The sequence below is a fragment of the Solenopsis invicta genome, chromosome 2, assembly GCF_016802725.1.
Source record: "Solenopsis invicta isolate M01_SB chromosome 2, UNIL_Sinv_3.0, whole genome shotgun sequence".
NCBI classification, from domain to species: Eukaryota; Metazoa; Arthropoda; class Insecta; order Hymenoptera; family Formicidae; genus Solenopsis; species Solenopsis invicta.
Genome location: NC_052665.1, coordinates 20,378,189 through 20,390,340, shown reverse-complemented (window position 1 = coordinate 20,390,340; position 12,152 = coordinate 20,378,189). Strand labels below are relative to the sequence as shown.

Here is a 12,152-nt window from a genome sequence, read left to right as displayed (position 1 = left end):
TCATTAGAGTTTCTATTATAGAGTTATCTACCAAAAGTAACTGTTCCTTGACGTTATCATTATGAAAAACTGTAACATTCAAATCGTTATTGTAAAAATGTAAAAGTAATGGTAATTCGTTATTGGTAACATATTACTTGCCATTCCTATACGTATAAATTATATTCATGTATAGATTGTATGCATTTGTGTACGTGTAAAATCAATAGCATTATATGCTTTTTCTTACATGCTTTAATTTATTGGATTGTTTTCTGATAGTCTATAAAAAAATAAATTTTTATTAAATATATTATGTTCTTGTATTATGCTCATCAAATCCAGAATAACCAGAATCGCATTGAGTAGATAATTTGTCCATGCTTCCCTCACTGACGGTCGAGTGCGGCCGAACGGTAGCGAATGTGGCCGAAGACGCGACGGGAAGTGTTGAGCGACCGGTCGGCAACGGCGAGCGGTGAGAGAGGCGAAAATTGCCGAAGTGTTCCGGCGCGAAAGCCGTTACCTTTCTGTCGGTCAGTTGCGGAGCGACAGTTCGCGCAGTTAGTTTTGTTGTGGATTTTCGGTGAGTGCGTACGATAAGCCGCCGTGCCGTGTTTTTCATTTGCGATAAAGTCCGCGTAATCGTTAAAATCGCAGATCATTGTGTAGTGTGGTGTCGCGTAGTCGCGTTGCGTAATCGACAAAGAGACGATGAGAAGTGTTTGTTCTGATTACTCCTTGTGAAGTTCTAGCTGTTTCGCCGGAAATGCGCGTGACCATTTAAAAACTATTTGTTACAACCAGTCGCGCTTGTTACCGAGGAGCAATGACACAAATGACACAATTGTGGCATTTGTGGTGATCAAATTCACATCATTTAGAGATGTCTACAAATGATAAGATAGTGATGCAATTTTGATTTCAAGGTAAGATTGTAGAATTTCGTTTGAGGAAACACATATTATGTTTGGAAAACCTTGTAATCTTTTGTTAAAAATATTGTTATAAACATTGTCAATGTACTGAAAGTAAAAGGTGTATGGAATAATTCCTTCCTTATATTCTTTATGAAAAAAATTCTCATCACATATTTTTCAAGAATTTTTCATATTTTAAACTTGTAAAGATTTCTGAAAAGTTAATTTTCTTCAGATTTATAATTTTCTTCGAAAATTATAGAATGAAAAGGCCTAAAAATTTTAAATTACTTCAGAATATTTCACACATATATATATAGATTCCAAGAAAAAATTAGATTTTTCAACATTTTTAAAGAATGTAGATTTTTCAATTCGTGTACGAAATCTTGGAAGTTTCCTGATAACCTTATAAAAATATTCAAAAATTTTAAAGAATTCTAAAATTTAGATAGAAATTTAAAATTTTTGTGAGAAGGTTAACAAAGACTAATATTATTTTTTTATATAAAATTTATACATTGCCAATTATGGCAAATAATAATGTAATTCTATAATATTACGTTGGGTAAAAAAATGACATAGAAATTATTGACAATTATTTCATTCCGTATAAAACGTTACAAACATTTTGAGATATAAGCACGTACAAAAGAGATACGTCACGATCTTATATGTAAAATAAATACGTTGAAAAATAGATAGTTATTTCTTTCACTTGCTGTATCAGCAAAATAGCAATAAAATAAGATTAATCACTTATCTAAACGACGTATTAAGAGTTAATACTTTTCAAGTTTTTTAAGTGCTTTATTATTGACTTTGTATTGAAAATAATAAGCAGTTCTTTAATATATCCTGAAGTTGAAAAATGATTACATATTATTTGCATTAATATTTTATATATTTAAAATAAATTACAATATTGTTATTTGTGTATTACAATATTATTGTGTTACATAAACAATTATATATTTATTTTATACTTTTTACACAATTGGTAAAAATAATATACTTGAAAATAATATGCAGAGAAATGAATAAATGCACCAGCATTTTTGAGCTAAATAAAAATTATTACAATTATACGGAATGATAGGAATTTTTAGATATTTATATATCACAGAGATTTGAATCGACATTCAAAAAACTTGTCTTGATTTATTCCGTTGTAAATAGCTGATAAGTGTTATTTATTACGATTTGATTCGATTACTTCGGCAATCTAGATTAGTATTCGTCGTCAATGACATAATACAATAATGTTCAATAAATTAAAAGTTTTTTTATTAATAGTTGTACTACTTTCTTTCTCAAGTAAAGTATTTATTGTTACAATACTACTATATAATGTTATATAAATCATTTGATCACGAGAGGTTTACATTTATTTGATGTTTCTGTATTTATTTCGTTATCCATTCGTCAAATTTGACCTTCGAACTTTTTTGCAACAATTTTGCAAATTCCTAGATACATACATATACACGTACGTGCATACTCTTTAATATACATATTTTCAGATATTTTGAAGAAAACTTTCAGATGAATTGCATTTATTTTGACGACTCTTAATAAATATTTACAATATTTCTCACACTTCGATGAAACATGATAAATTTATAGAATGCGATATATTTATAGAATGCGATTGTATATCATCACTTTTCATCGTAGAAATAATGTTCAAAAAAACATATTTTGAAGAATATGTCAAATTTTTTCAGCTTTTGACACATTTTAATATTAGAAGTACTGAGCGATCCTTACTCATTATTTATATTTTTTATATTGATATTATATTTTCTGTGTTATAAAATACAAAATTTTGAATTTTATTGACTTTTTAATAATCATGTTATTTTTATTAAAGTATTTGATTTTTAATCTTTTTATTTTTACAGTAATTTACTTGATACTTTAGTGAGTAAGAAGTGTTGGTACTTTTAGTGTTAACTTAATGCTTCGCAGACATCGCTGAATTTCACTGCTTATTGTTAGTTAGATATTGTGGATTGTTAGCATACGTTATGTTTGTCTAAGGTTTTTGACCTCCAAAAAGTTTGAAAGATTGATACTCTTATATGTATACTCTTTCTACATTTAGGAATATAATTTTATAGTTATAATTATTTAATCCGAAACGTTTTTTACTGTTTTTGTGTGTGTCCGAATTTGAGGCCAAATAATTTAAGACCGAAAAGTTGCTTTGAAAAAAAAGTTTTTCAAGACCTATGATGTTTGTGCAAGTTTATATAACTTTATTTCGCTACTTATAAGTTAGCGAAATAAAGTAAGCAGAATCAATTACAACTAATTTTTTTTATTTGGTACTCATTTATTGCTGACAAATTGCCAAAGACAAATATTTATTGCTCTTTTAGTTTTCGTTTAAATGGTGTTTTGCTAAAGAAAAATTAATTTATGTATTAAATTATCGGGTTTATATGTATATCATAGCACAGAAATTGAACACAAAAATGTCAGAATTTGTTGCTCACAAAATATATTAGCGTACATACAAACAAATAAAGAGTGAACTATCAGAAAATAATTTGTTTGCATGATTACATCAGTATCATCCTTAAACATTGTACTATCGAAATATATAAAAATCCAAATTTGTTTCGGTAACAAATTTAATGTTAGCAATGAAATAGCAAAATTGACTACAAATTCACAGGTTATTTTTATTTAATTGCGTTGCTTTGTATATACAGTGTGTGTGTGTGTGTGTGTGTGTGTGTGTTTGTGTGTTTGTGTGTATATGCATGAGTGCGTGTGTAGCTTAATCATTCTTCAAAAAGTTATCCCTTTTATTTCAAAGAATAAAAAGAGAATGTCGAAAATAGGCCATGTAAAAAAGTTGCGTAACGATGTTGTAACAATAACGAAACGTTGTTAAGAGTTACAGAATAGGTCTGCCGTGTTTGAGAATCCTCTAGAAAATAATAATTTATTTTCCTACCAAACCCGGAAAAAGTTATAAAAATTTGGGATTTATTGATTGCTAAAATAATCATAAAATAATCATATAAGCGTATTTTAAGCTTTGTACCATTTAAAAAAAATCAATTGTATATTTATGTGCTAAAAAATGAACAGTAAATGTGAAGAAGTATGAGTTTTTTGATTCAGATAACATACGGATATTCAAGAAGTCCCTTCAGTAAGGTGAATGTCCCAGTTAATGAACAAGTAAAGTCGTGAAAATTATGGATGAGGTTTAAATAAATAAAACTTGGTTTTTAATTAAAACCCTTTTTATTCTTGGAAAACTAAATTATTTTATCAATAGAAACATCCTCTAATAATTTTGTAATGCTATTCATATTCAATAAATAACAGATATATTGCTACATGTAAATGTATCTATTAGTGACCGTTCGATTTTGCTTTGTCTCAATTAGTAACCTATCTTTCTCCCAATTAGTGAACTTTAAGCGAAGTGTCAAGTATGGATAAATTAAAATGAATAAATTTGCGACTTTTATGCAAAAATTCATCTGGACATAAAAAAATGCAATTCTTGGTAAGAAAAAATAATTTTGAGAAAGTATCATTACGACAATATAGTACATCTTAAATATGTCAATTATTTTTTAATAGAGACTGTGAAATCATTTACTGTGTGGATTTTTTTAACGTTAAAGAGCTACAAAACAAGCTAATATAAAAATAAAGTAAAATTTAATAATAACATAAGATTATTTCTTGAAGCAAATAAAAAAATCACATTAATTCAAGCTATTTTATCTAGTCGGTCACTATTTTTACACGTACGTTTTTCGGTACATATTAGTAACCATCACTATTATTTTATTTTTAACTAGCCATGTAATACATTTGCATTTACTGTTAATTTCTTCTACGTCTAAATAATATAAGTGATTATTTTTATCACTATTTTTGATAAAATATATAATTTAAATACAATTAATTGACGCAAGTGCGTCATGAAACGTGGTTACTAATTAGGACATTTACCTTATTTAAAATATTGTCAGTATTTTTCAAATTATGAGGCTTGAATATTGAAATATACGGGTATAGCTGTATATAGTCGACTTTAGCATTTACCCATGATTGGTGAAAGAGGAATAAGAGGGAGTGGGAAAGATACTAAATTTTCAATTTTAAGTTACTAACAAACGACGAACCGGTACTTAATTTATTAGGGATTTATTTTAGATGATAATAAATAATCTGTGGTAGTGGTAATTTCAATCTGTCCAGAGGAGCGGATAATATCATAAAAAATTGTTTTGTATGCACCTATACGCCATTTTTTGGTGTTTGTTCAAATAAATGACATTATAATACAGATTTTTATTTTTTCTATAAAATCATAAAGTTGGCTAAAAACGTATATAAAAACATTCACATATTTCATTTTTTTGTATTGAAGCATTTATATTAAATAAATAATTAAAAATACGGTGACTATAAGATAACAAAAGTTATGTGTAAGATAGCACATTATATGTTGAGAAATAAAATTGATTTATAATGTAACTTTTAGATTTGTTCTACATAAAATATTAAAATAAGTAGAGGAGAAGAGGGTAATATGGCATCCATTTTTATTTTATGAATAATTTTGTTTATAATTAATATTTTCTATTGAAATTTGAACAATTACATTTGTCAAAGTATTGTTTGACAGATTCTAGACTCAAAATAATAAAATATTTATTATTTAGGACATGATTTATAAAAATTTAATGCATTGCATAATTTCGGTGTTAAGAAAAAAAATGGTTGTAATATGGCTATCTATAAAAATAATTAAAAGAAATTAGTTTAGTTTAAAAAAAACACAGTACCTTGTTATAAAACTATATATTTTTTAATTTTCTATTGTTTAGAGTTTTCCTGATTTAGAATTTTCCTTTGTTCAGAAACTTTAAAAATACCATTAGAAATTTTACTAAAAATATCATTTTATCCCTATTTTTAACATTAAACAAGCACAAAATGATGTCTTTAATATTTCTATACACCGCGCTCTAGAATGACAATTGATTTATCAAAGAAATATTTTAATATAAAAATTTCGGTTAAAAAACCATATTAATAAAATTCCATGTTATTGCTTTAACTTTGTATAACTCGTAATGTGTACAGCCAAATAAAAAGTTAAATAACAAAAAAACATTTGAATGTAGGTACATTTGTGTGATGATACACTCAAGTTTAAGAATAATAAAGAAGTATGGCATTACTAAAAAACGGTGAGCTACTAAATGAATCCCAGCAAACACAATTACATAACAGCAACGTTGACGCAATAAACCTGAAGATAACGCGCAATATAACGTGTGCGTTACATGTAACGTTCATGTTAGTTGTAATTTCACACTCAAAGAATATCAAAGTTACATTGTATCTACATAACATGTAACTGAGAGGAAACGTTGCTGTCATATACATATTATCGCTGTTATATTGTTATAATTATGAAGTTACATGTACCTCTTAACCAAATTTGCTTCTTGCACATTTTAATCCCAGAAAAGTTTTTGAATTAATTCTAAGCAAAAGCAAACCAAACAAATCGTTTGGTTTTACAGAGAATTAATCCAAAGAGCTTTTTTAAGATAAGTATATGGAGCAAGACACAGGAAGTTATGTTTTAAAAAGGAAACAAAAATAAAATCTTTTATAATTTATTACTTCTTGCATTAATTCTTCGTAGAAGCAAATGATAATAAATATGACTGCAAAAGTGAGTTTTGTTTCTAGAAGAGACTCGTTTTATGATAATTTTCATTAACCCTTAAACACATAAGTGGGTCTGAGAGACCCCATATGAAGTTTTGAACGCTTGCTGTGTGAAGACGGAATGAGATAGGAGGTTCGTACCAGGACGTAAAAGAAGTTTAAAATCTTCTTTTTCGATTGATATGGTTGATCAACTTTTTTGGTCAATTAAAATTTGAACAACACGGCAACAAAGTTTTGTTAGAGCCAATGCGACCCATATAGTGTGTAAATAAAACTTTTTTTGTGAGTATTTTACATAAAAAAGTTGAACAAAATACGTTTGAATAGGTCCGTTCGCGTATGTTACTCTGTCTAATGTTAAAATACTATAATGCCGTGAAAGAGAGAATTTTTGCGTATGGTGTAAAATATATTATGAAACACATAAATTTTCAATTTTAGACACCTAGAGTTTATGAAAAATACCTCATATTTGCCTTTTTACGTAAGTATATTTTTTAATAGAAATAGCAGTAACATAATTTTTTTTTTAAGTATGACTTTTTAGCTTTAAAACGCCGTATTGTAAAATCTTTAAAAGTTTTTTGTTGCAAAAATATTTTCTAAAAAAAAGTGGATTTTTAGACACCCAAAAATACCTCATATTCTTCTTGTTATGTAATTCTACTTTTTAAACGGAATGACAATACCATAATTTTTTTTTGAAAGTATGACTCTTTAGCTTTAAAATGCCGTCTTTGAAAGTCCTAAAAAGTTTTTTATTGCGGAGATATGATTTTTTAAAGAAAAAGTGGATTTTTGAACAATTTCTAATTTTTGTTTAATGGTTTTTCTTTTATAACTTAACAATAAGTCATTTTTCGACAATATCGATTATGCAGTCACATTTTTGAGATTCTAAACTTTCATATGATAAAAAGATTGCTGAAAAATGTTGATTAGAACCAAAGTTATAACTTCTCAAAGTTGAAAAAGTCTCCTGGACCCGAAAATATGTTTACGTATTTTACGGGATCGGTATGTTTAAGGGTTAAGAATCTCTAATGAGGAGATCAAGCCATAAAGATTATAATATTTTCATGAGTATATATTTCAAACAATATATACAAAATATAAATGAGTTTTTTAGTAACTTTAGTATTAAACAAACTTTTATGCACATTAAAAATTCCTGAATTTGTCTAACTTTTTTAATTATGGCATTAACAGCTTTATTTAAATTTCACATTTTTGTAACGTTTTACGCTTAAGCCTATGATTCAAAATCTTATTAAAAAGTATTTTTAACAAGAGAAAGACACTCGAGTCATTGTCTTGTGATTATAAACTTGGTTATCTACAAAATCTTAAACACAGACAATTAGAAAACTAATTATAGCTACGACAAGAGTGATAAAGACTTACATTTGCAAAAGCAAAATTTGTTCTCATCTAAAAAGTGAAATCTTAAACTTAAAGAAGATAGGAAGGTAAAAACAAATTTATTTACAAGAATTTGGTTTTATAAACATCTTGCAATTCATGTATTCTTGCACAGAGCGTATTATTTTATTGTAAAAACACTCTGAAATCTGTTACGTTACAAGAGAGTGAATTAATTTCACAATATGCTAAAATACATCTGTAAGTGCATGGAGAAACCGACAGTATTATACATCAATTACAGCATAAATAATAATCAGAACGATGGCTGAAGGACATTTGGCCATGGATTCCGAATGCATTCAAAGCTCTGCGTATTTTGTAAAAATAGCTTGTTGCGTGCTAACGCAGCTAACACATAAGGTCGTATTTTGTATGAATTTTTTGAAAGTTGTTAACATATATTTTTAAACTAATTCTATGCAAAAAACACGACCTCCGCGTTATATATTATAGCTGCATTAGCACGCGATAAATTATTTTTACAAAATAATGGTCATAACCTCTACGAGCAGAGCTTTGAGTGCATTTGATTAGATTCTATAGCCGAATGTTTCTCAGCAATCGTTCTCTCTGATATTCCACGGTCTCCCGATCTTCTAGAAACTAAATCTTAGCAGTTATATTTACAATCACCATCCAAATGGGGAATCCGAATGTATCACGGAACATTGGATCGTCGTATGTCGAATAAGTCGGATGTCAAACGTGAATCGTATGTCCCTAAATGGTGTTACTGAAGTATATAAGTTTTGTTATGTTGCTATTATTTCAATATTATAAGAAAATAACAAAAAAATGTAACAGTTGCATAAAATAATTATATTGTATCCCAATAACAATTTAGATTGCGTTTACATGATTGTGAGATAACATCTGTTATCTCACGTGTTATTCCAATGCAGTGTTGCAGCTATATTTTGTGTTTGCTGGGATAACTCCTTAAGCAATTGTTAGAATACATCAACTGGTGATAATATAGGTAGCCATCTTATCGGTAGTAGCCATAATAATACTCTCTTTTTCTTTATAGTAAGAAATATACATACTATTTCTTTCTGATACGATTTTACGTGATTATTTTATTTGTTAAAATAAAGCTAATAATTAGTATACTTCTGTATAGAGTAGGAAACCGCTGAGGGCAGTAGGTGTACTGATTTTAGGAATTACTAGGCAAAAATTATTGGCCATTACAAAGCATTACTGGGGCATTATTGGGTATTACATAAAATTTTGGACATCACTAGGCAATAGTGTACACAATTTTGATCAGCGGTTTTTCCCTCGTTCTATACGATTTGATTCTATGTGATATATTTTTATTTTTACAATTCATATAAATATTTTTTTTTATTTTAATTTTTTATTAAATATATTGTACAATCAGAATAATATTAGAATAAATTTATTATATGTTAATAAATTTTTTTAAATCATAAAAACTACATTTTTAATTTTATTTTAATTGTACGTCATCTTACGCACTATCACAAGTCATCTTACTCGCATATGGAAGCAATATGACAAAATTGACGGGAGGGTTCCGATAGCGCACCAACCAATCATCTTGACTTATCTAACCCAACCTACGGAAAATCTCTAGGCATCTGCCATTGTGAGTGGTTTGTGTGCGATCGGGATGTGCGCTATCGGGACCCGCCGAAAATTGACATGTTATAAAGAATAAAAATTTTTAAGAATTTTAATTTATTTACAATTTGTAATTTCGTGTAGTAATAAACAAGGCTTCGATGAATCTGAAAAAAGAAATTATTATTTTTACATTATCACAAAAATTAAGAAAAATTGATAAAGTTGTCTCTACTCCCCCCCTCCCCCTCCTCCTCCTCCGTCTCTTCTACACTACGTGAAGCTTGTCCAATCGAATTTACATCCCTTTTGTGCGCGCGTGTGTATGTGTATGTGGGTGTGTGTCATGTCAAAGATAAGACCACGCGGTCATTCCTGCAGTATTTAATAAACCCCAGTGTTTGCAATTATCTATATAAAATTATTAGATAATCATATAGATAAAAAATAGGTTTATATTTAAGTAAATTATTATAATGTATATTATCTTTATCTTAAATAAAGAGAATACCTTTTAAATTATTTAAGATAACGTGAATCATAAGGTATTGATTTATAGCCTCAATCTCCGATCTGCAAAATTCACAAAAAATATATAAACAATATGAATCATAGATTTTTTGTACTGGCAGTGTATGTTCATTGGAAAACAATTAAAATTATATAGATCAATAGAAGTGTAATGTAAAAATTGTCCTAAAATTATAGATTTGAAAACTTATGACAAATTTGGCACACATTGAATAATATGAGTTATATTCTTTTTATTTTTCAACTTTGATTTTTATTTGCGTATTAATTTTAAAGAAAAAAACTTTTATCATATTAATTTATTTACGCAACTTCTTGGTAAAAAGTTTTTTATATAATATGATTATGTACAGTTATATATATATATATATATATATATATATATATATATATATATATATATATATATATATAAAAATATATATAATTATGTATCAAATATGTCCATATATATTTGGTGTACAACTTAGTTTCAAAAGATGATTCTACGTGTTATAAATGGTTAACGGCGACAGCTGATTGTTGTTGTATCGTGAAGTGTCAACATCTGTCAACCAAATATTGTTTACAAACCTTTGAGTTTTGCACAACAAGTTTAATTTTTACTGCGTTGAAAATGTCGAGTTTCGTTCCGAATAAGCCTCATTTGCGGGAAGTTTTGATTTTCTGTTTCAATTGGAAGAAAAGTGCAGCTGAAGCGCATTGAATGTTTGTGGAATGGTATGGTGAATCTGCACCATCGGATAAATCTTGCAGAGAATGGTTTTGACGATTTAAAAATGGTGATTTTAGTGTTGAAGACAAAGAGCGTTCGGGTTAACCGAAAAAGTTTGAAGATGAAGAATTAGAAACATTACTCGAACAAGATTCGTGTCAAATGCAAGTAGAGCTCGCAAAAACATTGGAAGTTACTCAACAAGCTATTTCGAAACGACTCAAAGCTGCGGGATACATTCAAAAACAAGGAAATTGGATCCCATATGAATTGAAACCGAGAGATATCGGATGACGATTTTGCGTGTCCGAAATGTTGCTTGAATGTTGCTTGGTACAAAAAGAAGTCTTTTCTGCATCGAATCATTACCGGGGACGAAAATGGATTTATTATGACAACCCGAAATGCAAAAAATCGTATGTAATGCCCGACTAACCGGGAACATCAACACCGAAGCCGAATATTCATGGTGCCAAGGTAATGCTCTGTAATTGGTGGGATCAGAAGGGTGTGATCCATTATGAGCTGCTAAAACCTAGTCAAACCATCACGGGAGACTTTTATAGGCAACAATTGGTCCGTTTAAAGCGAGTTATAACCGAAAAACGTCCAAAATAAAACCAGACACGAGTCCATAATCTTTCACCTTGACAATGTTCGGCCTCATGTTGCTGTTCCGATTAAAAACTATTTGGAAAATAGCGGATGGAAAGTTCTGGCTCACCCGCCTTATAGCCCAGATCTTGCCCCTTCCGATTATTATTTGTTTTGATCGATGCAGAACGTTTTGACTGGAATACGCTTTACTTCAGAACAGGGTATCAAAAATTGGCTTGATTCATTCTTGGCTTCAAAAGATGAACGTTTCTTCCGCGACGGAATCTATAAATTGCCAGAAAGATGTGGCTATTGATAGACAATACTTTGAATAAGGTATTAATTTATTTTATCGTTCAAATAAATGTGTTTCTCAAGCAAAAAAAACGGGCTGAATTAAGTTGTACACCCAATATTAACCCTTAAATCCACAAGTGGGTCTGGGAGACCTTCCCGAAAAAATTTTACTTTTGTGTCATTTTATTTTAGTTAAGCAATAAAGTTAATCAATCTAGCAGTCGATAAAGGAGACTTCAACCTTTTTTTTTTACTTAGCTGAAATTTTTTCTCTCATTCCGTCTTCACACAGTAAGTGATCAAAATTCCAGAGGAATTTTCAATATGTGTTAAGGGTTAAAATATATATAACGTATAATTATACAGGGTGT

The 12,152-nt window shown here is 28.8% G+C and overlaps 1 protein-coding gene across 2 annotated transcripts in view; it reads left to right on the top strand.

Moving 5' to 3' along the window:
• The first annotated feature begins 447 nt into the window (after window positions 1-447).
• The window catches only part of LOC105207374 (cordon-bleu protein-like 1), a 245,652-nt gene continuing 233,947 nt past the window's right edge, over window positions 448-12,152 (top strand). Inside the window, exon 1 of one of the 2 annotated variants that reach the window (XM_039445739.1) lies at window positions 448-908. The gene's annotated coding sequence lies outside the window, so the exon portion shown is untranslated. The remainder of the gene's footprint in view (window positions 909-12,152) is intronic. The other variant, XM_039445736.1, reaches the window with a different exon arrangement.